Source organism: Struthio camelus, chromosome Z (genome assembly GCF_040807025.1).
Source record: "Struthio camelus isolate bStrCam1 chromosome Z, bStrCam1.hap1, whole genome shotgun sequence".
NCBI classification, from domain to species: Eukaryota; Metazoa; Chordata; class Aves; order Struthioniformes; family Struthionidae; genus Struthio; species Struthio camelus.
The window spans coordinates 31608255-31634045 of record NC_090982.1 but is presented as its reverse complement, the minus strand read 5'-3'; the positions used below and the strand labels follow the sequence as shown (position 1 = coordinate 31634045).

Genomic DNA, 25791 nt, shown 5'->3' with positions numbered 1-25791 from the left:
TGGACATCTAGATTTGTTTCTGGAGATGGGAATTCAGGACCTTGGTGAAAGAACAGAGAAATGGGATTATAATAAGCCAGAGAAGAGTTGTCATCTTGAGTCACCATGGCCACTTTCCAAAACACCTTGTATTCTGTCAATTTTCCATATCAAGCTATGCCATAGCATACAATTACTGATCACTCCAGTGTCAAGACTGGCAAGTTCTAACATTCAGTTCACAAAAAGTCCTGTTTTGCTTTACAAGTGGTCACTGTATCACTTGTACCATACCACCATTTCCACATAAGCAGCTGAGGGTCTGCTGGTTGTTCCACTGGCTGAGAGATGATCAGGTACCAGCTGCCAAGCAGCTGACGCAACACATGTTAAAACAGGCCCTGACATGACTATCTAATGTGTCCAAGCCAGCAGCAAAACCAATTTGCAATGCTGTATTAATGAACTACAACTACGGCCTTTCTGATTTTTAAAGCAAACAGTTGACAAAATACCAAATTACACTTTTTGTGTTAACTCTGAGGTGTTTGGGCTGCCAGGGCCAAGAAGGATTTAAGAGTAACCTCTACTATGCACTGGAAAACTTGCCTCTGCGAGTCTCTGTTGGAGTTAAAGTCCTAAATTCTGTCAGCTTTTACAAAAAACGGGGTTTGAAGTGTAACGTAGTAAGATGCTAACGGACCTGTAAAATCAATATCAACAGGTAGCAGTTACTCTAGTGCAGAGTCTGAGAGCCAAGTATCATACACTGTAAGCCAGTATCACAGAATCACAGAATCACAGAATCGTTTAGGTTGGAAGGGACCTCTGGAGATCATCTAGTCCAACCTCCCTGTTCAAGCAGGGTCACCTAGAGCATATTGCCCAGGATCACATCCAGACGGCTTTTGAATATCTCCAGCGAAGGAGACTCCACCACCTCTCTGGGCAACCTGTTCCAATGCTCAGTCACCCTCACAGTGAAGAAGTTTTTTCTCAGGTTCAGATGGAACTTCCTGTGGTTCAGTTTCTGCCCATTGCCTCTTGTCCTGTCGCTGGGCACCACGGAGAAGAGGCTGGCCTCATCCTCTTGACACTCCCCCTTCAGATACTTGTACACGTTGATGAGATCCCCTCTCAATCTTCTCTTCTCCAGGCTGAACAGGCCCAGCTCTTGCAGTCTTTCTTCATAGGAGAGGTGCTCCAGCCCTCTAATCATCTTGGTAGCCCTCCGCTGGACTCTCTCCAGGAGTGCCATGTCTCTCTTGTACTGGGGAGCCCAGAACTGGACACAGTACTCCAGGTGAGGCCTCACCAGGGCTGAATAGAGGGGCAGGATCACCTCCCTCGACCTGCTGGCAACACTCTGCCTAATGCACCCCAGGATCCCATTGGCCTTCTTGGCCACAAGGGCACACTGCTGGCTCATGTTTAACTTGTTGTCCACCAGCACTCCCAGGTCCTTCTCGGCAGAGCTACTTTCCAACAGGTCAACCCCCAGCCTGTACTGGTGCATGGGATTATTCCTGCCTAGGTGCAGGACCTTGCACTTGCCCCTGTTGAACTTCATGAGGTTCCTCTCCGCCCACCTCTCCAGCCTGTCCAGGTCCCTCTGAATGGCAGCACAGTCTTCTGGTGTGTTAGCCTCTCCCCCCAGTTTAGTCTCATCAGCAAACTTGCTGAGGGTGCACTCTGTCCCTTCCTCCAGGTCATTGATGAATATATTGAACAAGACTGGACCCAGGACTGACCCCTGGGGGACACCGCTAGCCACAGGCCTCCAACTTGACTCTGCGCCATTCACCACAACCCTCTGAGCTCGGCCATCCAGCCAGTTCTCAAGCCACCTCACCGTCCACTCATCTAGCCCACACTTCCTGAGCTTGCCCAGGAGGATGTGATGGGAGACAGTGTCCAAAGCCTTGCTCAAGTCCAGGGAGACAACATCCACTGCTCTGCCCTCATCTACCCAGCCAGTCATTCCGTCATAGAAGGCTATCAGATTGGTCTAGTATGATTTCCCTTTGGTGAATCCATGCTGACTACTCCTGATCACCTTCTTGTCCTCCAGATGCTTAGTGATGACCTTCAGGAGGAGCTGTTCCATCACCTTTCCAGGGATGGAGGTGAGGCTGACAGGCCTGTAGTTTCCTGGCTCCTCCTTCTTGCCCTTTTTGAAGACTGGCGTGACATTGGCTTTCTTCCAGTCCTCAGGCACCTCTCCTGATCTCCAGGACCTTTCCAAGATGATGGAGAGTGGCCTAGCGATAACATCCGCCAGCTCCCTCAGCACTCGTGGGTGCATCCCGTCGGGGCCCATGGATTTATGGATGTCAAGTTTGGACAAAAGATCTCTAACCTGATCCTCCTCCACCAAGGGAGAGTCTTCCTTTCTCCAGCCTTCCTCTCTTGTCCCCAGGGTCTGGAATTCCTCAGGACTGGCCTTAGCAGTGAAGACGGAAGCAAAGAAGGCATTCAATAACTCTGCCTTCTCTGTATCCTTTGTCACCAGGGCACCCGCCCCATTCAGCAGCGGGCCCACGTTTTCCCTAGTCTTCCTTTTGCTATTGATGTATTTGAAGAAGGCCTTCTTGTTGTCCTTGACATCCCTTGCCAGATTTAATTCCAACTGGGCCTTAGCCTTCCTTGTTGCATCCCTGCACGCTCTGACAACGTCCCTGTATGTATCAACTGAGTTCACTGGGAAATCTTTACTCCCATTCTCAGGTCTGAAAACTATTTTACAAGCACTAGAGATCACATCCCTTTCCAATATTTCTTTTAGGGAAAACCACATTTTTTTCAAATTTACTGTAGGTTAATGTAGCATGTCTGGGTCTATCGGTCATGTCAAGTTACATCACAGGAGAAGAGGGGAGGAAAAGGAAAGAGCTCAGTTCATAGCTTTACTTCTCCCTTGTGAGCCACAAAAGTGTTTCTATAAAGTACACCGCATGAGAGCACTACAGTTTTTAGCTGAAAGACCTCAGATGTTCTAATCCTTCGAATTGTGTTAGACAGCCTCTCCCCCTTTCCCTGGGTGGCTAATTCGTCATATGACTTATAAATACCAAGATTAGCAAACAGCCACAACATATGTGAGGCAACAAAATGAGAGACTGGTGTCTTTAGTTCCACAAATCTTTGAAAGGTGGGCAAATCTACTGAGTTCCCACATCAAATAACAAGGGAATAAGGTTGTTTTAAAGTCAGTGCAAAAGGGAAACAGGGAAGTCAGCCATTTTATTTTGGCTTGTTCACAGCCATTTTATTTTGGCTTGTTCACAGACTACCTGTATGACACTGAGCAAGTCATATCAGACCAAATTAACATCTGTCAACCACTGACTACATGAGAGAGTTCAGAGATGCACTGTCTCCAGTGGGAAGCATCAGGAAAGGAGAGCAAGGGTGCACGAATGCCAAGGAAGACCAGTAACATCACTATTTCAAAAAAGCAGCACTTGCTCTTCTCCGGGCTGATTTATCACTACTTGCCTAAAGAGCAAGAGAGAAATATGACCATGAGCAGAATCTTGATCTATCTTCAAGGCTTATGTTGGGAATGCCTACACTGACAGGGTCAATAGGCTAGTCTAAGTCTACGCAGCCACTCAGCCACATTGGCATGGGACTGAGAGAGGTTAAATTACATCACTTCTCAGACAGATCTTAATAGGCAAGGCAATGGTAAGGTCATTGTGCCCCTTCTCCTCTTTTACTGCCTTACAGGTGTTTTCTGGTTCTCAGTATCTCAGGGCCACAATTCCTCTATATAAACTGGAAAATGCCTGAGAAAACTTCCACTAAAATAGAACAGAAAAAAACTCTCTGTTGTTTTCCTTCCATTAGGAGAGGAAGTTTAGTTCTAGTTTTTGATTCCTCATTTGCACCATGACATCATTCCATGAGTTGAAACAGGTGTTTGCTCTGAAATGAGGCATCCATCAAGAAACACACAATATGATCATCATTAAAGATACTGATAACTGCTATTACAGAAAAAATAATTATTGCTTGTGCTCCATGCCTATGGAGTTTAGAAAACTCTACGTTGTTCTTATCAAATGCATATGTTGAATTATTCCTGAAACTGTGCCTAAAATATTGTTCTTGGACACGAGAGCCCGAGTGTGGCCCAAGCAATGAGGGAAATATTTTATGGCTCTTGGCTAAAATTCTGCACTGGTGTAAAGTGAAAATTTACACCAGCAGAGGGTTTTGCTCCATAGATTTGGTTTTTGGTCTTGCTTTTATTTGTAGCTCTTTGCAATGCCTGTTTCTCCCTTCAACACTGTCATTTTCCATTTGGGAAATGTTACACTGCCTTGTGTTTACAATGGCCCTGGAATTGACATGACTGCACTTGTTTAACAACAATGCTGAGCTGTAAATTCTATCTGTAATGTCAAAGCAGCTTTCTATCTCTAAAATGGGGCAAGACAATCTCCTGTAACACAAGCATTTGCAGGAAGTATCATCCCCCCTAAAATTCCCTTGAATACACCCTATCCCTGATGGTGTATTATCAGGGTAGTGGTTTGGCTCACCAAGACAAAGCCTGTTGAACTTGCTTATTACCAGGAGATCCCAAGGAACAGAGGACGATCACAGCCAGCTGTGCAAGGATTTTGGACTCTGTGCCAGCATCATTGCATTTCAGGTACGGGCCCTCTGAAAATTTATTGTGTCTGGATTTCCATGCCACCCCACAGGTTGTGCATCATACTCCTCATGTCCTTCACCAAACACTGTCTGTGCAAGTACAAGGGAGAAGAAGGAAGCCGACAGCTACACCTACTCTCCCTGTTCTCCCTCGCTCATTTTGCAATGAGCTGTGCCCCAGGGGAGCACTCTGGAAAATCTCCTCCTAATATAAAGCTATCCCTTACCATAACCATGCAACACTGAGCTACCCACAGACTTCTCTAGATGAATAAGAATCCTGTTAAGGATTATGTCCTTAGCTTGCTGCACTGCTATAATGCTATAATTAATTCAAAAACAGAGTATAAATGTAATTTTAGTCTTAGGTTCAGAAATCACCCAAATAAAAGCAGGATCTGCAATAAAACTGGAAACTCAAGGGTTAGATTCTCTGCCTTTAAATATAGGCTCAGAGGCAGAAACCAACAACATTGTTGTAATTTTATGCAAAGCAGTTAGGATAGCCATTTAATTTTTGAGATCTCTTTCGTTAAAATTATAGGCGAACTGTACAATCCTCAATATAAATCTCACACCGAGCACTCCCAGTCTCCAAAGTTGCCTAGATTCAGGGAGGTCCTGGAGATGTCCAAAATAAGCCAAGTGTGAAATCAATCAATCAGTCAATAAATAACTTTTTTTAAAGCTGTGACTGTCTCAAGATAAAATAGTTCCATTTGTTTGGGGCTTTCTGAGATAATCTCATGTTTTGGACAGTTCAGGAATAACTGGTGCTAGGGCTCCCAAATCAATCTTTGCAAGTTTGGCACCAAAAGAAATCATGCTTCAGTTACACTGCTGCTAGATTTTTGACCTATGCTCATTTATTACCTAGGTCAAGAAGTCCTGATGGATGCATGAGGCTCCTACATACCCTTGCAGTAGATATAATATGTAATAATAACACTTCTTCAAGCTAATTGTAAAAAAATTAGAAGTGTGCTCACCCCCATAGAGGCTGAATTTTAACATGATTATATGCTAGTGGGTTATTGTAGCCCCCTATCATACGCAAGTCTTGTGTACTTCAGAATATTATTCGTTTGCTTTAGAGAAAAACTTTTAAAACATTGTTCCATAAAGTCTGCATTTCCTTTTAAAGTCATGCTACTTTATAACACTTTTCAAACATGTTTATGATGATCCACATAGAGTATTATCAAATGCACTCAATGACATGCTTATTAAAGTGTTATGTTCTTCAGGCCTTAGTGTAGAGCTTGCTTTGTTTTCTTGCCAGGCAAATCTATTATTCTTCCTGTATGTTAGGCTGTCACCCTGGCCTAACCCTGAATCTGGCCTCTACTGTTATTTCTGCTAAAAATTTCCCTGGATCTTGTATCTTTTTTCAGGATATTTTTACTTTCTGGTGCACCACTGCCTACAGGATGTTGGTGGGTTATGGGGTCCCCATTAGCCTTGACCCTATACTAATGCTGCAATCCCATTTTATTTTCCTTTTCTTCCTGTCAGATATGAGTTACTCTTCAAGATATATCAGTCACTGAGATAGGTAAGAGACTCTAACTCCAGCTTTTGTTAATAAAAAGCAGGTGCACCACCACATTCTCTCCTTAAAGGATCTTCCTCCTATCATAATGATTTTGAGTTTGGCAACCCACTGCACTGTACAAAATCCATTCTGCACGTATGGACACTTCAGCTTTCCAGGACATCTGAAATGAGTGTAATCCAAATCTTTTGTCCATCCCACCTGTTGCCTTATCACAGACCAGCTGACACTGACAAAGGAAAGTGCCTCTCTAACATGATGATTGCATGTGAATGCTGACATTTCAAATAAATACCCTCCAACTTGGTGAACTGAGATTTGACCTGTTTTCAAATCCTTTCAAAAACTATGCAGAGTTATTTGCATGAGGGATTGGGAGCGCTATTGCTGACTACTGTGAACTAAGTAGTGAGGAAATGAGTTTAATACAAGATCATGAAGATCCCGTCAAAATCATTAGTTTTGACATGATTCTTATTTCCGGTTATATAGGATAGTATTTTACAGCATAATAGTAAATGCACTGTAGTATTTTGGTAAAGGTAATTAACTCTTTGCAAAATCTTACTGCTATGGTCAGCATGAAATCTTTGCGGAAAATAAAAGATACCTCCGGTTTTCTGTGAGAATTCTTGAGCTAGGGAATAGTGAAGTGAAAGTTAACCATTTGAAATCCTAAAATAATGCTTCATGCACTTCCTTTGCCTGTTACGAAGAGATGACTATTAGTACCACATATGATACAATACAGACCTCGCTTCTAGCAAACAGGAATAAATTCTGACAATTCCTGAGTGAAATTCAGTCTAATTTCTTATTCCTTAAAGTCAGACAGCTTCCCAGCAGCCACAGTCCTCTTGCGACTGGCATGATGCAATAAACACAGGAGCAAGTCATGGTCCCACAGCCTATGACCTGTTCCTGGAAACAGAAGGGGAGACCTCTCTCTGCTGACAAACCTAATATGGGTCAGTCCCCCGATGGGCAATCACTCAAGTAAGGGCCTCTTTATGCTCAGTCAGACCACTTTAATGAAGACACTTCTACTAGAGAAACTAACAGCTCAACAGCCTAGCCATGGGGAATGGGGGAAAGGAATCAAGGTAACTACTAATAAAAGAGGATATGGGGATGGGAGGGGAACGGAGGGCGAACAGGAGTGGAAAGAAAGCAAAACGGTCACAATCATAGGCCAGGGCATGTGGGAGTGGATGGCCAGCCAGCCTGCTCTCTATTGCAAAGGGTCTCCAACAAGCAAGCGCTCACGTAACCACTAGTGAGCACTGTGTCCCATCTAACTCTTATGTACTGTGCTCTTTCCCCGCATAGCTGGGCTGAAGGCTGGGAAGGACTCTTTTTAGCACTAGTCTTGCATATGCCTTTAAGTTCAGCTTTACTCTTGCCCAGCTTCATTATTCACTTAGCTTCAGTAGTCCACCCGTGACTACCCAGTAACATAACAGGCTCCTGCATAAGGTGATATATGGTCAGAAAACTACCAAGTTATGAGAAGCCTTCTCTGCTTCAGTGAAAGGAATGCAATACTCAGAATGAATACTGCTGAAAGGAATGCAGTATTCAGACTAAGCAGAAATACTGTTTCACCTCTCCAGCATGGAGGACACAAAAACTGCAGTGTCCTTGCTCATTTGTTTTTCTTTGAGGAGAGAGGGAGGGAAAAAAGAGACTAAGGCAGATTCAGTTCCCTCTCTAAGAGAACACAGATGCACAGCAATTCACTGCCCTGTAGGCCCCCACGGGCCTTACCTGCAGGAAACAAGGTCACCTTTGATGGGCTCCTAGGGGAATTCACAGGTTGCGAGCGGTGTCAAAAAGCTCCAGTGGGACCGTGCTTTTCAGCTATCACCACCACAAACAGGGCTCTCCCCTGAGTCAGGGAGCACTGCCTCTCAGAGCAAGCCTCGGGGCTCTCCTGGGGAGAAACTCGGGCAGACATCTGGGGAAAGGATCCCAGCACTCAAACGTGCCATAAATTTCTAGGGCTCTGGGAACTATACCTTCCGCCACTGGGTGTGGGCGGAAATTGCCGCCACAACCTATGCTGACTTACAGTTGTTCCCCCAAAACAGGTTTTGTCTCCGTTTGTGTTCAGCTTTGCAGCAGAATTACAGCTTTTGGTCATTCTGCATTTGCCCCTCCATACTGTCTAACATTAGGCCAATAATCTTTTATTGTTATTATCCATATCCTTGTTCTCAGCCTAAGCTGAAATACACAGCTGGTAGGGTCAGCATCTATTAAGATCTTTATTATTTCTGTCCAAGGCCTAAATTCTGTGATTACGTTTTTTCACTAAGGGTAAAATTCATCTCTGTGAGGCCAGGCCAAGGCCATGCTGTGGCTGTTGTAAACAGTGCTCTCAATCAGAGGGCAAGGGAAGAACTACTATACACCTACTGCTGGGATGGGTGCCACCCACTACAAAGTATTTGCCACAAATGCATCTGCAGGATAATTAATGCTAAGATGCTACTGTCAGAGAAACATCTTTTTATCATGAATAGTGCCAAGATTGTTAATATATAAAGCTATTTACTATTTCATATTTGATGTAAATGTTAATTCTATAAAAATATTGTTAATTATGAGAAGAGTAATTTTTTGTATGCAGAGAAAGAGAAATGCAGTAACTTACATGAAAGAGAGCTACATCTGCAAGCATGAGCTGGGTTGCAGATTGCAGAATTCAACCTTTTCCTACTATTCTGAAGAAACAGAGAATATTTTTATATTGTGCAATAGTATGTGGAAGCAGTCTATGTGAAACTGGATCCTAGATCGTTTTGTTCTGCAGTGGCAATACAAAGAAGAAGAAATAAGTGTTATCTTATTTAAAGGTAGAAATAGGGGTATTTTGTGTAAGGACTAATTGATAGAAGAATCACAATAATTTTTGGCTATCGTGTTAATATATTGTGATTCAGAAGTCACCAAAGTGGGAGGATGGGACAAACAGAGTAAGAGTCAACAAGGTAGCAGAAAGTGCACCTTCTTATGGATTGCAAAGTTCTCCCCTTAAACTTCTCCTTGCTAAGAAAACCCAGCTAATTTATGCAAAGTGCTCCTGTGGCTACTTAAAGTCTTCTTATTAATTTATTCAACAAAATTGTAATGGTCAGAAAAAGAGGTTCTGCTTTTTCTGAGAATTACTGATGTTTTGAAATGCCTTTGATTCTGTATCACACAAAAGTACTGGACATTTTCACAAAATGAATTATTTGGAACAGTTTGGAAGAAGAAATGTTGAAATGTTTTCTAGTAAAACAAAACAGCCAGATGCTCCTGAAAGATTTCATTTTGAAATGGCAATTTAAAACAAAGTTTTCTCCAATAATAAAAATGAAATGGGGCTGGTACTGAATTTAGGTCACATTTTTCTTTTTTGAAGTTGCAAATTTTTGAAATTGGTTCTGAAGGGAAGCAAAGACCTACAGAGATACCACGGACAATCTCAGCAGTATCCCCCGCTAGAGGCCCTGGGGATGGAGGGCAGCATGATGCTTCTGTAGGGCAGGCTCCTGCAGAGAGCACCTCCTTGCGTAGGGGCCACCCCATGCCCGGGGGACACCCTGTGTGTTTCAGGCATGGGGAGAGGATGGCAGGGCCACGAGCATCCTATGCAACATCCTTGTTTCCTGCATTATTTCCATTTTCACTTCCCATGAGGAATCCCTGGAGGAATTCCTCTGCCCAAAACTGTTCCGTGTACAACTCAGACACTCAAGATCTGTACTGAGGCAAGACTTATTTTAAAGGGATTCACAGGGGAAAACAAACAAACAAACAAACAATGCTTCACACCAGATCAATAACCCCTGTCTTAAAACGGCTGGATCCCAGATAAAGCACTGAAACATACTACAGGGAACAAATGTATATTGAGAAGGGGATAGATTACCTGACACGCTAAATAAAAATAAGCAACAACAAAATGATTAATTAATAGCACAGTCCCTCTGAAATTTCCCTAGGCAGGTTCTATCTACTGAAAGTGAAAAAACGGGGGAAAGTCACCAGCACTTTTTTGATTCATTCCCCCCGCCAAAATCTAAAATCTGAAATAGCCATATTAAAATACCTAAAATCCTTTCCTTTCAGAGATTAATTGTTTAAGCACACGTATATCACAACAACATTAATCCCTGTAGCAACAGCTGGGTGTTATATTGCATTGTTTACTCAGAAACATTGCAAGGCATTTACAGCGCCTGTACAGCCACATAAAACACATGCACCTCTGACTGAAATGCAGTCTACATAGGACAAAATACAGCAGAGAAAACTGAAAAAAAAAAAAAAACAGACTAGGCTGAGAAGTGAAGAAAAGGACTGTGCCCCACAGAAATGCCATGCTCTGCAGGAGAGGGGAGCACATAGCTCAGCACCGCTCTCTTTACCGAACAGGAATCTGGCAGAGCCCTGTCTGCTGTTCCCATGAAAACGCACCCGCTCTGCAGGCTGCATTTTTCCTAAAAGTCACGGCCTGCCATTGGCTACAAGCTAATTGGCTCCAGACTAAATGTCATCCCTTAATCTGAGTTAATTTCCCCTTCCCCTCTCTCCAGTCCTTCAGGTGAACGGCACCGTAATATCTAACCCATGGTCAAATGCAGTCACCTCAGAGGGACTTCATAATTCTTGCCCCTGTTCCCTCCCAGGAAGAAATAAAGGCTTTCCCAATTTCTGGAGCATGTAGTTTGCAAGGTCCACGTTACACAGGGGAGCGCGGCTGTAGGGGGGAAGGAGGGTGCCCAGCACATCCCCCCTCCGTTAGCAGGCCTGCAGCCATCAGCCTCGTCGGCAGCCGTCACTCAGCTCTGACCAACTGTAGTGAGGTGCCGGCGACTGCATTTTCCCCTCAGCCCCCGCGCTGCCGGGACACCCCCAGCGCTGCCCGCCATCACCGGCGCTCCCTGCGCCGGCAGCCGTGGCGCAGCATACTAATTGGCACATTTAATGACTTTCTCTTGCTCGCCCTCCCATCTCCTCCTGAACAGCCAGCTCTGAGCAGAGAAGCCTGGCTGCCATGGAAACCGAGCCTCCATGCATGCAGAAACCCCCGTTTTGAGCAAATCTGAAGCTCAGAAGGGGACGTTGGTAGGGACGATGCAGGCAGAGCGGTGGGAAGCGGCACCACCGGCTGGGTGGGAGCTGTGCAGGGCTGATCTGGCCACCCAGCCAAGCCACCCATGAGCTGCGTGTATCCTGGGGGTACAAAAGCAAACAGCGAGTGGAAAAACAGAATCACCCTCTGTCACATATGTTTGTCTTCAAAATGTTTCGAACGCTTCTCACGCCCTGGCCCTGCCTGCAGTCTGAAGCGGACGCCCCTAACGTGTGCATCGGCCAGGTCGTCAAAGCAGGTTTGAAAATCCCAAATTCTACTTTTGCACTTGAAGGACCATATGTCAGACAAGTGCAGGCTACAGCGAGCAAAGGGTTCAAGGAGGCTTGAAACCCTCTAGAGCACAACTGGCACAGGACAATCTCCTGCCTCAGCAATTTGGCTGTGACCTCAAGCCCAGCATTCAGTCCCTCCCTCCCTGCAGCAATGGGAACTGCCCTGTTTTCCTCAGTCTTGCCTCCAGAGGATTTCTAGGCATATAATGGGGGTCAGACGAATGCACACTTATTTCTGAGTTAGTACCCAAAACACAGCCTGTGAAGGACCCTCCCCTGCTCCCAATCTACTTGGAAGCTTTAAGGCCAGCAACAGAGTATTTCCTTGGATGTCATTTCTTCTATGCAAAGTTCCACGTAACACAATTCATTCTTGCAGGGAGCCCTCAGAAGGTCAGTGAAACTGGCCTACTCCCAAAAATACCCAGACAAACAAACAAAACAAGGAAGAAAAAAACCACTGTTCCTTTAGCGGAACATTCATAAAATTTTAGACCAGGTCAGCACTTTTCTAAAGACTAGATGTAGTTGATTATATCCCTGGCAGCCCGTCTCATGCAAAGGACTTAACAAATGTTTCAGCTCTCGTTCTGTGTCCAACAACTCAAACAGCCAGTTTCAGGCTGGGAATGCATTTAAGACCCAAGTGAGAATGTCATGTGCAGTTAAGTGGTGTATAGATTTGAAGCTGAAGTATCGAAGACACCTAACAAAAGTCCTGTTTGGTATTCCAGTAAGGCAGGGAGATCTATCACAGCATGGGCTCAGAAACACTGTGAGACAGTTCTTAGGCATGACAGCTAAGGACAATCCTACCTGCATCCCACAGTAATGATTCTCCTTTAGCTAAGACCAGCAGAAAGAGTCTTCTACTTGGATTTTCACTTTCTAGAGGCTTTGTCTATGTCATCTTGCACCTGATCTTGCATTTATGGAGCCAGAATTCCCACTGATTTGAAAAGGAAGAGGATTAGCTCATTAGAAATTTCAATATGTGAGGTCTGTCGCACCTGAATGGTTACTACAGAACAAGTTGGTGCACAAAAGATCAATGAAGTGCAGAAAGACTCCTTTAGAGTCACTTATAGCAGTGCAATCTAAGACAGAAAACTGCTTTACAGAGTTTGCAGCATATGTATAAGCAAGCCTTTCCCCTCAAAAAGTCAAGTGAGAGTGATATCACTGAGTAAGAAATAATGTTTAAAACAGAAAGTGTTAGAGGAGTATATGAAAAGAAGAATTTTTTTGAATTTACAGGTAATTTGTATGTTAATAAGTCACCAGGACCAGAAGGTATTCACCTGAGTCTGAAGATACTCAGGTGGGAAACTGCAGGTGTATGACTATCATTAGAAAGAGCTAGAGTGCCAGAGGACTCATGCATTGCACATGGATAAAAATAGTCTGTCTTCTCAGCAGGGTGAGGTTGGATCCCCTTCGGCAGAACCTGTTGGCAGTCCGTGGAAGTGCCAGGATGCCTGTGGACAAAGGGCATCCATCAGACACAGCACCTGTGGATTTTCAAAATACCTTTGACAAAGCTCTGCACAAAAGGGTATTAAAGAAACTAAACTGCTACAGGGCTGGAGAAAAGGTCCTTTTATGGATTGAAGGTTGGTTGAAGGACAGGAAGCAGAGAGTAGGACTTAAAGGTCACTCCTCTCTGACAGAGAGGTGGCAATAGTGGAGTCCCCAGAGGTCTGAGATGAGACCAGTTACATCCAAACACTCCATCAGCAGCCTGGAGAAGGGAGTGCACTGTCAAATCACCCCAGTTTGTGGGTGACAGCAAGCTTTTGGAGAGGTAGTCCAGAAGGATCTCAAAAAGTAGGGTGAGTAGGAAACAGAGCTGCCGATTAGCTTCAGGGTAGATAATAATAATAAACAGATGTGGTAACCTATCTTTACACTCAGAATTGGCAGCTACAACTTGGAAGGAAGATCTTGGAGTCATCTCTGACGCCTTCAGCCTCAGTGAGCAGAAGCAGTCAAAAAAAGCCAAGATGTTGAGCATTATCAGGATAGGTACCGAGAACGAGGCAGAGGGCACAGTTTTGCCATATTATAAAGTCATGGGGCCCTCCATGCCTTGAGTGCAGCGTGACTGCTGGTCTCTGCAGTTAAAGAAGAATGAAATATAACTGAAGAGGTACAGAAAAGGGGAACTAAAATGCTTAAACTGAGGCTTACAAAATCATGAAGGTGATAGATAAAGTGAGGTTGATCACCAGCAGCTGCAGAACTGTTACCATCAAAATCTGAAATACTACAAGAGGGCAGTCAATGAAATTATAGGATGTCAGTTTAAAACAGACAGTTGTGAAGGCAGATAGTAACAGCAGATCCAAAAAAGAATTAGATAAATTCATGGACAACTGGTCCATAAACAGACACTGCAGGGAACTGGCAGGCATGTACCCTCTAACACCCCTAATCCAAGGATTATAGATTCTGGACTAGGATAAGGAAATGGCCACAAAAAGCAGCAAGACTTGCATTGCTCTCCCTGAACGGCATTGCCTACCACACATTAGAGAGCGAATATTGGGCTAGGTGGACCATGACCTGTGTTCTCATGATATCTGCTTCCATATATTAAACAATGATCTAACCAGCAATCACTTAGGGGTTTAGAAAACCTCAGTTCGGACAGTGAAATACTTACAGAATTTAATAACTTGAAAAAATCCAACAGCTAATTTTTACAGTAAGGCAGTAAGCGTCTTTAAGCAGTAAGTGAGTGTTTAGGACATTGCTCAGTATTTTCATTCTGTAATATTTCTGACTATGGAACATCACAGAGCCTTTCTATAGCCAATCCAGAGGCCATTTCTTGCCTCTGCATTTCCATACATTGACCTGGGACACCTTAGAAAGGTGAATCTTGCAACCTTCAGATATGGGAAGTACATAGAAAAGCTGCTCTTCAGACACTTTCCTCCAGACACTATCTCTCTCAGAAGAGAGGGGAGATAATTTACAAGCGGGTGTGATTTAGACTTAAGAGCTAGTTCAGTCATTTCTGAAAAAGGATGGAGAGTCACATGCATAATAAGCTTATTTGTGCAGATCAGGACAATATCTACTTCATCAGAGGGAACTGGGCCAGACTGTGCCTATGAAAAGTCTAATTTTCACAATGGGCTCCATTCACACCTCACTCTTCCTGCTTAGTGTCTTGTGTCACGTGTATTTCACATCAGCAGGACTAAGTTAAAACTTCCATTTCAGGGGGAAATGAAGAAAAATCTCCCTTGCATGTTGAATTAAGACATAATGAACTGTTAGAAGATTTTTGGCATTCTGTAACAAGTTCTGGGGAGGGGGATTTGGGAGCAGGTGCACATAGTTACAGGCAATGGATAAAGACAGAAGAATTTGCAAACGTACTTCATCACTGCAATTGATCATACGTTTACATGAGAATCACTGCTGTGTAAATGGCACTTACATCCAATATGTGATATTTAAGTTCCTCAATCTTTTTGTTTCAGAGTGAAAGATGCCAGCAATTGCCAGCTCCATTAGCAATCTAAATAAGCATTATGGAAAACATTTTTAATTACATGATCTAATAATATTTTTCCATAGGACTTCTGTTTAATTCAGCACATGTGCTAGACAGCGCTCAGGAAATGAGGGAACTGTTTTTAATATTTCTTCTTCTCATCACTCAGTGTGTGGCCACCTGCCTAACTTCTTGCACAACTAACTTTATGCAAACATAAAAGTTCCCCCCAACATGCCAGCAATAGCATTTGACCCTGGAAGGTTCACAGCTGCAGCAGAGACACCTAGTTCCTCACCTATTGGACTAACTCTGTTGTTGCCAAACTGCTATAGTAGAAGAACGTAGAATGGGTCATCACCGGGACCAAGCCTCAAGATGATGGTTTACAGCAAACCTAATTCTGTTGCCTCTCTGCTGAGTATCAGGAGAAAGGATGGACTTTGTCCCATGTGGGATCCCCAGGAGGCTGGATAAGCTGCTCCGGTAGGAATATAATAGGAGAGTTGTGGTGGGAGGGAACACAGTCCAGTTTTCTCCAGATACTAACGTAGGAGCCAAGCTTTTCCCAGCAGTGCGCTGTTGTGGCTTAGGCAGTCATGCAAGCCCAGCCCTAAGCAATGTGGTGGAGAAGGTCACGAGAACCTTTTATGTTGGAAAGCATTCAGCAGCTTAACCCCATAAGAATAATACAGCCCAGATCATCTGGGGACAGCCCCCTCCCCTTTCATACACATGAAAGAATCAATATGTGTTTACAAACTGAAATGTATTGAAACCAAATGAGTATCTGTGTCTTGTAATTTCATGACCTTAGTCTGACATCCTGCAAACTGCAAAGAGGAGCTTTTTTCTATAAAGCAGAAGAAAGCATGGAGGTGAAGGGCTGGAACTCGCAAGTTATGAGTTGAATGCCAGAAGACTTCCAGAACGACAAGCAAACTTTTTGTTTTGTTTGTGTTTCATGGGGATGGGGGATTTACTATTCAGAGGGTAGTATTCTTTAAATAGCTGCCTGGTAATAACTATAATTTAACCTGCTTGTCCCCAGCAGTCTCCAGACTCCTTTTAAATTCTGAGTAGTTACTCTGTAAAAGGCAGGGGATCATCCTATATAATTAAAATTACAGCTGCACAGAGATACTGGGATTTCAATGCCTGGGATTTCAATGTGGAGCAAAACCTCCACTGCTGCCTTCACACTTGTGGTTCCTGCTGCTCAAGGTCCCCAATGTTACCAATGAAGAGCAAGACTACCGCAATGCACAAGAAACCTGCTGCAAATTAAGTGACTGATCTCAATGCTATTCAACCTAGTCCTAGTCTCAGCAATAGAAGAAAGGATGAAATCATTAAGGGAACATTAAGACAACTCCCTAACAGAATACTATTTTTCTAGGTGTGGTAAGGAAAGGTGTAGTGGGATAAAAATACCTTTGACTTTCTGAGAATAACAGAAATAGGCTTACTTCATATCTTCTGCTATTTTATCCAGCAGGAAGATTAGACTTCGGGCCATTTCCCCTTCAGCATGCAAGATCCAAGAAGACTGTTAGATGGATGTCACATTTGTCATGTCAGTGCTGCGTGGCTGCTGCTATCTTCGTCATCACGTCAGGGATCTCCAGAACTTGAACTAAAGCTCTAGACTGCAGCTAAGATTGTAATGGGTTCATGCTCACTATGAAACAAGTATGGAGCAAGACATATAGTATGCAAGTACCAGCGCACAGTAATATCTACTCTACATTAAAACTCAAGAGAGAATCCTGATCTAATCTCACATGGAAGCCCCTGTGTTCTTACTGCTTTGCATGCAAAGCTGTAGCTTTTTGATGTGAGAGGTAACTTCTGCCTCACTAAGCCAGCAAGTGTTGTGCTAAACCCTGTCCCAAAAAGAAACCACTCATGTTTTTGAGATTGGCATGGCCTGAAAAGGTAAGTTAAATTTGTCACCCTTCTGGGAAGAAATGATAAGGAAACAGAAGGAAAATATATATGGGGCAAAATAACTATTTATATGTTTTCATCCTTTAATGCTTCCTCCTGACTTTACCTTATGATAAATGCAGGACACTGGGAAAAGACAAGGACAAAGCAATATTGGCTCTGCCTAGACTCAGACAGAAACATCTGTAAAACCAACTTGCCTGTTGGACTGTTAATGTCCAGTTAAAGCCAAGGGAGAGGAGACTGGATGCAGAATTAAAAAGCAGAGAGATTTTCCCAGAATGGGTACAAGGTCAGGCCTGTTTTTCTCTTGGTTTTATGGTTTTGTCAGCAATGACAGAAGCTAAGAAGCTACTTGTAAGAGCTGCAGAACTAGCAGCAGGTATTTTGATGAACTGGGAATATTTTCTCTCTAAAGTTTTCTCCTTGCTGGAAATCAGCCACTGTAAGCTGTGCTTCAGTGGGCTTCAATGTACTAGGTAAGAACTGCAAGGGACATCCTGAGTCCTCAGGTCCACTTCCATCCTATCATATAGTTCACCTACATCAAATAATTCCTCTCATAAATAATTGCTCACGACCACCTTAAAACGATATAGTTTTCTCCACAGCATCCCTGTTCACAGTCTGCTCAAGAACCTCATTCCTCTGATGGTAAGAAACCTTCTTCTAATCTCCTGCTTAAATTCTTTCATGGCCAGCTTCGACTCCTTTATTCTTGGGCAAACACTGTCCCTTAGCTGAAATGGTTTTTCTTCCTTCCCTGATGTTTATTTATCCCTCTGATGCATTTATATAGCACAGTTGTTTTGCACCTTTCCTTCAAAAAAGACTTCAAGCGGGAATGCCCTGGCACCTCTGATCAGAGAAATGGTCCTGTCCTCCCCACAACCTGGAAAAATGGCTATTTTTCAGCTAGATTGTTTCATCTATGCTGCTTGTTCAGCATCTGCAGAAACATTTGTGCTGGTGCAGAAAAGAGGATGATGCAGGAATTAGCTGCTGGGAGCAGCAAAAGAACAGGACCTTGCCTTTCAGCAGCAGGGCTGGCTAATGCTCTTTAAAGAGTTTGCTGAACTACAGGCCTAAGTCTCCTCTCATAAAACAGGCTCTCCATTTCCCTGATTCGTCTAGCATCTCCTTTCTGTACCTGTTCCAGGCTTAGCTTTCATATCATTCCCATTATCCACCTTGCCTGTTTCTTCATGTTCGTCACTGTCCTTTTAAAACCTGATGTTAAAAGTTAATTTAGTTTCCAGGCCAAACTAGTTTTTATTTCCACATCATCATCTCCGTAGTGGTGCCACGATCCTCCTCATCCTCTTTACCTTTAATTATTGAGGGATCTTCTCTTGTTTACTTTAATATTCCTTACGAAGTCAGTCCCAAACTGCTTTTTGGCTCTTTTCACTGTATTGTCTCGGGTCTAGCTTTCTTTGTTGATCAGACTTTCCCCATTTCTCATGTGTTTTTATTTACTCCCAATGTCCTTTATGAGGTGAGATCAGAGAAGGTTCTGCAACCTTTTGTTCCCCTTCTTCTCCTCTGACTTACGGACACAAATTCCAACTAATTTTTGCACTTTTATTTAAATAAATTCCATATTTTCTCAATACGTAAGTCTCCCATACAGTCGGTCCTAATAACTAGTTCCCTCCATTTCTCAGAGCTCGCCCCATGAAACAGCAGAAGAAAAACAGTCAGAAAAGGAGGAGTCCCAAAATTCTGAGGCTACAATCACTCCAGAAAGAAGACTTCTGAGACTCTTAGGCAATTTTTAAATTGAGTACAACCCCTGTGAGTTTCACTTAGAATAAAAAATTATTATACTACAGGTGTTGAATAATTGCCTGCTTTATGTAACCTGAAGGCTACACAGATCCAGATCTATTCCTTTTTCCTTTTCTAGTTTTGTTCCTTTTATCTTTTAAAAGATAAAAACTGCTGTAAACCACTGCCAGATTAAATGGAATAATCAGGAAAGAAACACTATTTACATCTTTTTTTTTGATTAAGCGTGTCCTTTAACATAACATTGTTTTCCATATCCCTAGTGATATGACCGAGCACATATCAACATGAGCTATGTTTTAATCTGCTAGCTTGGGCTTTATGAGCAGCACAGGCACAGAGGCGTTTGCCCCAGAAAAGGAGCGCTCACCTTGCTTCTGCATAGCTCTGGGTTCTGCATCGAGCTCATGCCACAGCTTCAGAACTAGCAGCGCCTGCAGAGCACATGCACCTTCAGTCTCAGGTTATACAGTGGAGCTGCACAAACCTCTGTGAAACTCCTTTCTGTTTCCTACTTCCCGCAATTTTAGCTATGCTTAAAGCTGTGTTTCAAGGGCTTCTTACTGCATTTAATACAGCTTTATCTGCTGCGCAGCCTGCACTTTCCTCCTTTTCCATTTTGTGTTTTATTCTACCAACTAAAGCTGAGTAGGACAAAAAACAAGAGGGTTCATATTGCATAATACAGAGGCATATACAAGCTGGCTCTGCTCCAAAACCACCACTTTGTCTGTCTCCAAACTGCCATGGAAACATTTGTTGTTCAAAACTGTATGTTCCTCCAAGCGTGATTGATGTAAGAAATCACAACTGTGTGTGTCTATGCAAACAGGTAGGAGGAGTTGTATAAGATGGATCTTTCAGTCTTTTGCAACAGAATTCCCTTTGCAGAAAAGGGCAATATGAGGCCTGTACTTAAACAACATAAGCTTTATTTTGTAGATTCAAGTAGTATGTGTTGGCTTTCTGCAGGGGGATGAAACCGTGCATTGGCCTTAGGCTTAATTTTAACATCAATATGCTTTTTCCACAGAATTACTCAACGCTAGGTTCCTTCCTCTAAGAAAGGCTGATATGGCATGAGAGGCCAGTTCTAGAATAAGTGAAGATATTCAGAGAGCATGGAAAAGTCATTCAACTGAAAACTGAAAAATTCTGTTTTACATTGGTGCTTTCAATGTAGAAGACAAGACGTGCTGCCAAAATTATGACATGAAATATTCAGCTCTATTCTGATCTCTCTTTTTCCTCTGTGTCTTGTTTTGCTAAAGATGATTTAAAACTCTGCTTGCTGAATCCAAAACACAAACAGCTCATGCATATGACAGCCTGCCAAGAATGCAGGACCCTGCCCTTAGCTTAGCTCACAAGCAAGAAAAACCTCCTGAAAGAATACTGCCAGCCAGCTACGCTGCACTGAATCTCACCATCAGAAAATAACACTGGCAGCATAATCAGCTGCAAAAGGATTGTATGCAGAGCAGTAACTTGCAAAGATCTCAACCTATATCAGTTAGCCTCTCAAAAAGATTTATTAGTGACAGGCATCTCCTATATTAATGTGCAAAGAATCTATATTCTCCAGATAACATCACATTTTTATTTTGTGGAATTAGGCTGAGGCAGTACAACAAAGGCAGATGACAAAAACATTAGGGCAAATGATTTGTAGCCGTCATGTCTGTCATTCGTGTTGGCTTTTTTTTTCTTTTTGCTGTATATTTATGCTGGAAGTGAAACAATTGCAAGACTGATGTGCTATCAAAGAATATCTGGCAATGTTTCTAATGAACAGTTCTTTATCTTCCTAAAATTCTATCACCAAAAGAAAAAGAAAATGAGAGTGATTTCTTTGCCCTGATAAGATTCCTCCCTTTCTGGGTACCCTGTTAAATCCCAATTTCCAGCGATATAATCTAGCAGATCATAAAAATAATTTGAAGAAGGATTCCTCTTTCACACACACCTTGGAATAAACCAAATATCATTATAAGAAGATCTCCTGAGGGAGGACCAGACTCCATCAAATTTTATCTATCAACTGAAAATAAAAAATAAATACAAACCTACATTTCCAGTAAAACATTTGTTTACCTCATGGGGTGGCCTCTCAAGAAAATGCTCGCAGTGAGTCAAAGTGATAACAAAATGATATCATTCCCATGGCTCTGCATGAGTGTGTAGGACTCGCCGTGCAAGGACTGGATCCAGGCGGATGTGATGTTTTTTCCCCTTTAGATACAGCTATGAACATACAAGTGAAGACAGACATAATGCCACTAAAATTAGTAATTACTAAGGATAAAGGTTGAAATCCTGTCCCCAGTGATGTCAGTTCTAGTTTCCCTGTTGATCTGAAGCTGGATAAGCTTTCAGTCTATGAATATATATGACAGCCTTTCTGTCTTCTGCAAAAACTGTAAGGGTTAACTGCTTAGATCATACTCATTTTCAATAGTAAAAGACAAAAATAGTATTTTGTGGTTTAAAGTATCTCAGTCTCATGGTTCCCTTATCTCCAAATGGCTTTTTATGTTTTTCATTTTCAGTATGTACTCCTTCATTATAGAGACTCATTATTTTTTGTAGATTTACAGTCTTTCGGTCTATTACCAAAAGCCTTGCACTATTGCTTTTCCTTAAAGCCCCAGCTCAAGTAATCATGTGATTACTTGAACATTTGAAATGACATTAACTTAAAAATGTACACTTCTAGCCCTCACAGTTGTGGGAAAAAGCTTGAACACAGCAATACAGTAAGTACGCAAGACTGAAGTAGGGTTTGATGGGCCATGGTATCACAGGTATCACGAGTAACTGCCTTCTAAGTTCCTTCAGAAATGCATCCATCTCCAGCTTAGAAATAGCTGGGCTTTTCTGTGCTCATTGTTGCTCCTGCTGGAAGGGCCCTTCCAGACTTCTCATACTTAGAAAATTCTCGCTTGCCCTCTCAATTTATTCTTGCCAATTCATACCCATTTCTTTCTGAGCAAATAATGACTTTTGCATGAACAGCGCTTTACTTTCCTGAATACATACATCTTGCTCCAATGTATTTCTCATACACAAACAAACCTACCCTTAGCAAAAGGGCCCGGGACAGAATCCAGCATTTGTTTGTTTGTTTAAGCATAACAATTTAAGCTGCTCTCATGAGCTGGGGGGTGGGGAAGCAATTCAATTAATCATTTGTTTTAATAATTAGAGCTAGCAATGTTGCAGCACTCCTGGACTGAAAAAAATTGGTAGCACATGTTCTTCTGAAATGGTGCTGAACGTGGTTTTGACCCATGTCTATCAGCAAGGATACAGATGCCTAAAAGTACTTGTTGACCATCCATTAGTTGCCTCTGTAAATGGGGCATACCACATTACTGTTCCTTCTGACCCACTTCTGAACAGGTCATTTAGGTAAACTCAGAAATACAATTAATCTCAAAACCCATTCTGTTTTCCTATGGTTTGCTACCCATTTGGATCAGTTTCAACCAATTTTGTAGTGTTCCTGGTCACATGATCCATACAGGAAAGTAGCTCCATGAACAAAACAACACTCAGTCTTTTCCTCACAGTTATCACAAAGAAAAAAAATGCCACAGCAAATTAAAACCATGATTATTCCAGGTCAAATCAAGAGTTAAAATACAATTTAAAAGCTAACTACATTGCTCAGGAAACAGAGTTAATGTAACTTGACCAGAGTTATCCTGCCATAGGCTTTAAAATAAGATTAATCTAGTCAGCATGTTAAACTTTTGACCAACATAAATACACCTGGGGGAACAGCCTGAAAACGGGAAAGATAACTTTAATGTCTCACCAGAGAACAATGCAACGACACAAGATTAAGTAAGGAAAGAGTTTTCAAAACTTCATTTGCATCATCTCTCAGGTGAACACCTCTCAGCTGAACGTTTCAATGGGTCTGACACTTCTCCCAAACCAAAGACACATGACATCACTGTTGCAATATCAAGCCAAGGATGAGATGAAGTGGAGAAGATGGGTACGAACTGACTGTAAATCAGATTTAATGCAGACTCTTCAAAATCTCAAGAGGCGGACAGCCTTGCAAAGGATGCTGTTAAGGGGCAAATACAAAGTAGCTTCTAAAAGTAAACTCAAAGGTATGAAGCTATATATGTTTCTTGAAAGCATTTCTCTGCATTAGAAAAAAGGATGTTACTTCCCACTCATGTGGCTTTTCTCTGCAGATTTGTTTACCCGTCTGATGGAGATAGAAACGTCTGAGTGACCATGAGCTTTTCTAAATTTTTTATCTATTCTTTATATCAGATACGTATTCACTTATTCTCCTTAAATCAGGCCTTCATCTCCTTCTAAAAGTTATGCCATAGCTAATAGCTTGACTCAGCAGTTCGTAGATGAAGTTTCTGCTCCATTTTATATAAGACTAGATTAATGCAAGGCCAAGTTATCTCTGAAGTGTAAGTGTCAAGTTCCTGAGCCTGCAAGATGCTAAATTATCTGACTTCTGGGGTCCTCAGAATTTGGCAAGCTTGGAGACAAGTCCTGACAGCTTGTCACGAACTTCAGTACTGTTCATGATTTCTAATATGGAAAAAGCTTCACAGAGGCATATGAGTTACAGCTATATAAGCAACCTAAACCATTTTGGGATTGCTCTCTGGCACTGAGGCCAACTGGCTCAGGTTGGCCTAAGTCCCTACTAATGACAGCTCTTCGCCTCCATATCGAGGTGGGCACATGCAAACTGCCTGGCCCATGCCCACACCTGATCAGCGCCTGTGCTCCTTCAGACAGGTGATGGACAGGTAAAGCAGTGAAGATGTAAGTGATTAAAAGAATAATGCACTGCTTCCCTTCCTCCCTGTCTTCACTCACCATTTGCAAGCTCTTTTCTACACATGTACCAAACTACCAGGCAGATTTTCAGGCTCCACTCTAGTAATAGCTGACATTGTGCCCCCATCTTCTCTATCCATCCTGCTATATGCAGTATTTCAGTTTAATCATTTCTGTTCCTTTCCATGCTTCCTGAGTCCTGTGAGCAAAAATAGCATCCATTGTCCTTCAAATTCAGGAAAAAAATGCATGTTTAGGAAAACTGCCTAGCAACTACTTTCCTTATTGCAAGGAGAAAGGCTATTTGCATAAGAAAACTCTCCAGCTGGAAGCCTGCAGAGACCCTGTGGGGAGCTGATTCAGTGACCACTCCTCAGAGGAGACCTCCCTTGGCTCCTGTTCTGGCTGGGTGGCCTTTCTTTGCAGTCCCCATGCCCCTAGGGGAAGTGATGCAGCCACACAAGGTGTCCTAGTGCTCCGCAGCGACCAGACACTGCTGCTTCGGTTTCTGACTGCACTCACAGCGCTTGACTGCACTCACAGCGCTCCCGGAGATTTTTTTGTTCCCACATCTTTTTTTCTTCACACTGTCCGCATCACAACACAAAGTCAGAAGCTTCAGCTACTAACCCTTGGAGTTCTGTCATTTACTTTGCAGATTTCCTGCAAAAAGCAAAGGTCTGTGGCACTACAGTCCAGTATCTCTCTTTCCAGATATTTACTCATGGTTTCTCCCCACAACTGCAAAATGACGTTACTGGTTTGCACAAGGACTTGGCCCAAGAAGCAGAAGTACAGAAATCACGTCATCATTTCTGTTGCTGTTCTATGCCCTGTCTGTAGAAAGTGTTGCCTGTAAACTCACTTTCTAAAGCCTCAGACAAAACATTGGCTCTAGTGAAGCCAGAGGAAGAAGCTGCCACCCATTTTCAAAGTGCAATCCAGCAACTTTATGCACATAACTGAGATTGAGAAAATGGCCCTGCTATGTGCTGAATAGTTGAGCAGCAGTCAAGGCAATTCAGCACCTGCAAAGAGGGCTTTGCAGGGCTGGGCTGCTACTTACACGCAATGAGCTGACTTTGCAATTGGAGTCCAGCAAAACTCTCCAAATTTTGGTTTGTAAAACTAATTTAGTATGTGAATCATTGCTTTTCTGCAATCTACATCCATATGTGTGGTTATTTTTAAGAATGATTCAGTTTTGTATATATCATTTTTAAAAGACTTTTTAAAGTTAATGAACATCTGTACTAAGAGCCCCTCAACAGAAAAGCTTGTGTCAGCTGCGGGTGATGCTGACTGTGTAAACTTCCTGGTATTCTGCAGGCACACACATGGAAACTAAGGCTCTCACCTACTCCATACACTAGGATTAACCCTCCTGAAATCCACAGCATTAAAATGTTTTGAAAAAACCCCAGGTGGTCATAAACACAATTTCCATCCAATTGAAAAACTGTAGCATTCATTTTATAATCAAGGTGGGGCCAAAAAATAGTAAATTATCAAAGCTTTTAACAGAAGAACGCAGTGGGAAAATTTCCATTTGAAAAATCCCAAACATTTTGATTAAGCTGTTGATTGGAATATATTCAGACCTTTTAGCTATAGCGTGGGTCAACAGGAATGTCTGCATTTCCTGGCACCTCTTCTGGGTGCTCCTTCCTGGCTGAACTTCTTTCCTCAAAACAAACTAGTTTTTAGTGTCAATCTCTTGATATCCTACATGAGAACCATGCTGGTATAAATCTAGTGGGGGGGAGTTTTCCAATGGACTAAGTAGATACTCAGATTCAATGGATACTCAAGTAACTGCTCACAGAAGCAAGTCCACTGTGCGCTAGATCTTCTCTGCCCTTTTTAATCAGCTTTTCATCGTAGTCACTGTCCTTTCCTTGTCTGCCCTTTCCACGCTTTGACTTCACAGACTGAAGCAGAATGTGCTTCAGGAGCACTGGACCTGGTTTCACACTTGAACATGTTTCATGTGAACAGGGACTTAAAATGTGGCAAAACAAAGTATGTTGCAACTTCCCAGCTGAAGATCTAGTTTTTTCTGTTACTGTCCTGTTAACCCAGCAAGACAGAGTTC

The 25791-nt window shown here is 42.6% G+C and overlaps 1 protein-coding gene across 2 annotated transcripts in view; it reads right to left on the bottom strand.

Moving 5' to 3' along the window:
• Positions 1-25791, bottom strand: part of LOC104147228 (BDNF/NT-3 growth factors receptor) — a 206104-nt gene that overhangs the window by 11900 nt on the left and 168413 nt on the right. The window lies entirely within an intron of this gene.